Source organism: Melospiza georgiana, chromosome 8, assembly GCF_028018845.1.
Source record: "Melospiza georgiana isolate bMelGeo1 chromosome 8, bMelGeo1.pri, whole genome shotgun sequence".
NCBI lineage: Eukaryota > Metazoa > Chordata > Aves > Passeriformes > Passerellidae > Melospiza > Melospiza georgiana.
The window spans coordinates 16,135,880-16,141,403 of NC_080437.1; positions in this window are offsets into that span (position 1 = coordinate 16,135,880).

Here is a 5,524-nt window from a genome sequence, read left to right on the forward strand (position 1 = left end):
CCATTTTGCAAAGCCTTCCTAGATTTATATTTATGATTGGTTGTATACTCTATCCTTCACTCTCCACCTTAAAACATTGCAGTCTGCTAGCTTAAAAGAAAAAAAAAACAAAAAAGAAAAAGAAAGAAAAAAGAGAAAGAGATCAGGTTCCACTTCAGAAATAGCTGTGTTTCAGCAACTAGTGGAGCTCATATCACTTTATGAAGTGTTAGGCTATTTGAGGTGAAAGATGCCATATTATTTATGCTACAGTAATGCTTAGAAGTTTTCTTATGAACCTGCCCCCCACCCCTTCACTCCCTGTATCTCAGAGGGTTTGTATTTTGAGACTTGAATCTGGCACTGGTTAGTTCTTGCTTTTACAATTGGTGGAGCTCCTGAGTTGGGGTAAGAGGTTGTTTAAAGGCAGAGCAGCTGGGAAACAATGTAAGACACTCTAAGAAATTATTCCAGGTATCTCTACAGGCCTTTCCTTTTGGCTGTTCATTAGAGCTTTTTTCGTCCATGTAAATACATTTTCTTGAGGGGGCATTCAAATATTGTTTATCTTACATACTAAAAATCATCCAGGAAATGCTGCAGAAAATGCTTCTAAAGAAGAAGGTGGGTTACCAGCTAAGGCTGGTGCAGGAAAATATTTGACAAAGTTCAATGTATCCCAAATTTGTCTGGTAGTTCAAAATTACAAAACTTGGGATTTTCTTTCTCAAAAATAAAAGGTTATTAACATTGCAACATCATATTCTGTGGCAGTTGCTTTTGTGAGGTGGACTGAAGTGAAAACTGAAGACACACAGGAATGGCAAGGGAGGTGTTGACAGGCATCAGGCTTTCATCTTTGTGTCTCTGGGCCACCATAAGAGCACTCAATAGCTACTGTCATCTGATGGATCAGTGCTGCCTGGAAACTATGTGAAGCACATCTGGCTTTTGGTTCCCAGCGGACAAGCATTTGCAGCACAAAGCCAGCTCCAAAGCCAGCTGGGAATGGCAGTTTGTATTCCTAGTACCAAACTCAGGAATGCAGAGGCTTGAAAACAACTCCATTATGTGAGCTGGCTACTCAAAAACAGCACAGCAGCAAGGGAAAACATTCCTTGACATTTCCAGCATTGTCTACAAGGCTAATTTCTGCCTTCAGGAAAAACAACTCAGCACCTTTTATAATGTTCTTAGGTGATACCTACATCTTCTCTGTAGGCTAGACTAGAGGAGTCAGAGCACAAAGCAGAGTATTTGGCACTGAGGATCTGACCATCATACCAAGGATGTCTCAGGGGACTTTACTTTGGACTAACCCTGTAGATTGGACATCCCTGAGCAGCAGTAGAGCAGTACAGGAACATTTCTTTGCTTTAGCTCCCTGCATAAGGAAACCACCTTATAAACTCTAGGGCTCTACAAAGGCAACAAACCCTCAGTAAGTAGGAATAGCCAAATTAAAAGTATGCTCCAGACCCAAATCAAAATTTAATACGAATGTTTCCGTTACCAATTAAATCTCATAAAGTGATTCAAACTTAGAGAACAAGTCAGGAAAAACCCCCAGTGTATATGTCTATAGAGATGCCTCCAGCCTCAAGCAGAACTATATTTTCTTATCCTTTCCCCTCTCAGAAGCAGGAATCAACCAGCCATTTTCCGGATGGAGCAAAGGGCAGAGCTCAGGAGTCAGTGAGGATATACTAAAACAGGGGCATATTAAACACATTTCACAGGATACAAACTTACCGTGCTTTTACTGACTGGAACAACTGGAAATCTGGAGCTTACTCTGATGGTAAAAATACTGTAAACACAGCAAAGTAACAGACAGAATGCAACTTCTCAGGCGGCATTGCCTTGCGGGCGGTTTTTCTCCCAAAGGTATGATCCGCATCCCATCCCATATCATCCCAATCCCATCCCACATCCCACTCCCCATCCCAATCCCATCCCGCATCCCACTCCCCAACCCATCCCATATCATCCCAATCCCATCCCGCATCCCTCTCCCCATCCCATCCCATATCATCCCAATCCCATCCCGCATCCCTCTCCCCATCCCATCCCATATCATCCCAATCCCATCCCGCATCCCTCTCCCCATCCCATCCCATATCATCCCAATCCCATCCCGCATCCCTCTCCCCATCCCATCCCATATCATCCCAATCCCATCCCGCATCCCTCTCCACATCGCATCGCATCCCATCCGCGCCCGCGGCTCCGGCTGCCGCCGCCAGGTGGCGCGGTCGGCCCGGCGCGCCCCCGGTCGGGGGGGATTGTGCCGGGAGGGTCCCGGCGGGGCCGCGCCGAGCGGCGGGCGCTGCCACCCAGCCCCGGACCCGCCTTGGCCGCTCTGTTCCGAATTCGGGTCAAATCCCGGGGAAAACGGGGCAGGCGATGCGGGGCCTGTGCTCGGGAACGCGCTCGCCCTGTCTCGCCGCGGGCGGCCCGCGCCGCCTGGCAGGCTCAGGCACGGCAGGGACGGACCCTCTGCCCCCCACACGGGCTAAGGCCGGCCATGCCCTCACGGCTCTCAGCCGGGCTGGGCAGCAGCTGCCCCGCAAGGAGCAGCCGGGGCACCGCGCGCTGGCGGGGCAGCCCTCGGGCTCCGTGTCCCGGCAGCGGCCGCGCCCCCGGCCGGTCAGAGCCGCTGGCACCGCCTGAGCCCCGGCGTCCTCCACAGCCCTGCCTCACCCCGGCTGCTGCTGCAAGTCCAAACAGGGTAGCGGAGCACGGGTTACAATGAACAGAATTAAAAATAGGCCTTGAATAAACTGAACACCGGAGAGGCTAGAAATTTGCTGTGCAGGTGGCACGTTAGGAGCAAAGTGAGTGGTATTATTCAAACAAAGGTAATCCAAGACACCGCAGCGCGGGAGCTTCGACTACCTGTAAGGCAAGTACCTTTAATCTTGTTTGCAAACCAGCCCCGGTGCGGGCAGCGCCGGCACCGAGCAGTGCGAGCCCCCGAGCAGCTCCGCCAGCAGCGACCCCCGGCAGGGCCAGCCCGGAGCTGGGCCCTCGTGCTCAGCAACTCCAATATTTGTGAAATTCCAGTTTGCTTCCCAGCTGCACTTACGGGCTGAGGATCTCTCTCTGAAAAAGATGCTAAAAAAAAAAAAAAAAAAAAAAAAAGCCCACTTTATTTAAATACCAATCTGGCTTGTGTTTAAATTTCTTACAGATCTATCTTTAAGATAATAGCCATGAAACACTGGATGTGGGTTTCCTTCCTCTCAGCTGATGTTCACAAGTCGATCCTGGGAAAGGAGAGACTGTCCAGCCAGTTACACTGGAGAAAATGTGAAACAGACTATGAATAAAATGCTGTGCAGTTCAAAAACAAAACCTGGGAGAAACAAAATGAAAGAGTAAGCAGTTTGGAGGGGGTGGGTGTATTTTTTTTAATACTAACTCTTTATAGTTTGGGCTATTTATGGATTATTTATAACTAGGATCGAATTTTCAGACAGAAATGGGATTTTTAATATCAGCAGTCTTCCTCAGAAAATTTTTATTGAGGAAACATACTTGTTTGGCTGTGGAAGCCATTGTGATGACTGGAGTAAAAGACTACAGAAGGAGAAGACTGGGTTAAATTAATTCCTTCTAAATACCTACCAGAAGACTTGCTGTCTGTATAGGGAGCTGGAGACTGAATTGTACCAGGGTAAAAAGGATAGCATGGCTATTTATAGTGCTGCCTTCAACACCATAGGAATTCAAAGGAAAACTCCAACTCAGCACACAGTCCTCTCATCATCTTCTTCTGTCAAGATTAAATGGGGCCCGAGATAATTTCCCCTACAAATCCTTTCTAGGAAGGATCTGTTCCTTTGTGCAACAAGGAACTACCATGGTACAAATCACTCCAGAGGCCAAGTCCTCCTCACCCAGCCAAATGTCACCACTTTCCTTTTGGTAGTCTGAGGAAGAGGAGAAAAAGACCTTTAGAAGCCTCAGCACTTAAACAGGAAAGACCAAAACATTTTGCCTGCTGTGCATCCTTTCTCCCTGTACTGCCCCCTGCCCTGCTCACACCGGGTGCTCTGGGGGACTTGCAAACAGAAGGGCAAATGTAGCTCCAGCACAATCCCAGTGCCAGGCAGCAAAGAGAGGAACAGGAGCACAGTACTGGCACACAGTCATGGTCATTCTGGTGTCACTTCAGAGGAGGCCCTTACCCTGAGTGCCCCTCTTGCCTCTGCAGAACCATCCATCTCTGGGGAGGAATGGGCTCCAGTAGGTGTGTGGGGCACCTATTTATCAGTAGAAATTAGCTCTAATATTGAGAGTACAAATGAAAGCAGCTTTGGAAAGGGTATTAGCAGAAACCTGACTGCCACTCTAAAAAAAAGATACACTCCTGGAGTTCCTTAGCTCCACTCTTCTTTTAGCATCATGGTGCCTTAGATCTTTCCTTCTCATCTTCCACCTTCCAGTTTCTTTTTAATAAGAGCTACTTTTTCATTCTTCACAAAGTGCTACATACTCTCAATGCTCCTCTTTTGTAATTCTGTTACCAAGCTGTCTGCTAGGTGGGGAGCAGAAGGTGCAGGACTTGGTGCTGCCTTTGAGGTACAGGTAATTATTATGTGCATCTGTTATTGTGGTTGCTGCCTCAACAGGTGAAAAACATGCTGTTCTCTGATAGATTTGCAGCACTCCATGCTCCTGCCTTGTCTTTTCTCTAAAGCCAGTCGTGTGGTGTTCCTAAAATAATAAACACAGCCTCACTGCTGCCACAAAAACCCCTGGTAAATATATTTTTATGGGAATGAAGTATTAAAGGATTTGAACACTTACTCACTGAAAGCAAAATATGAGCAGTAAGGTTGGGTAAAGATTCAAAGGCTGGTTTGCTTCCTTTCCCTGGGGCACATCAAGGCTGTACTGTTTGCACTTCAGAGATGGATAGTGGGGAATTACTTAACCTGAAATGATGGAAACAATTCAGACTATAATAATACAGCATAAGAGTTTCTCATATTACATCTATTCCCCATACTGCTGGCTATACTCTGTCTTCAGATTCACGTGCACAACTCTCATTGGAATCTGGAGGAACTGTATTTGAAGCCAAAATGCATTTCATTGTCTTTCTGAAGTCTCTCTGCAGCTTAGTGGCTAAATTCTGAGCTCAAGAGCTGGGAACAAAGCTTGTCTAAACATTTCCCAGTGTCTGTCTCTGTGAGATTCCCATCTGTTGTGTTTTATTTTGAATTTCATCTTCCTACTTTCCTAAAAACACAAAGCAGAAACACACATTTCCTCTGCCCTGGAGTGCAGGAGTCACCTAATTTCCCAGCAGGTTCTCGTAACAACATACAGTGAATCCAAGTTTGTCTAAAAATGCTACAAGCCCTTTGTGGAGAAGAAAGGGAGGAGACCAGAAATGTGGGCCAAGTTTCTGAGTGTTGTGAAAAGCCCCTGCCCCCCAAAGGGACTCCATTTCCTGTTTCCCCTCTCCCAAAAATGTCACCTGGGCTTGGGTTTTGTTAAAAGAAATATACATTGCTCAAGTCCAGGATCTGGG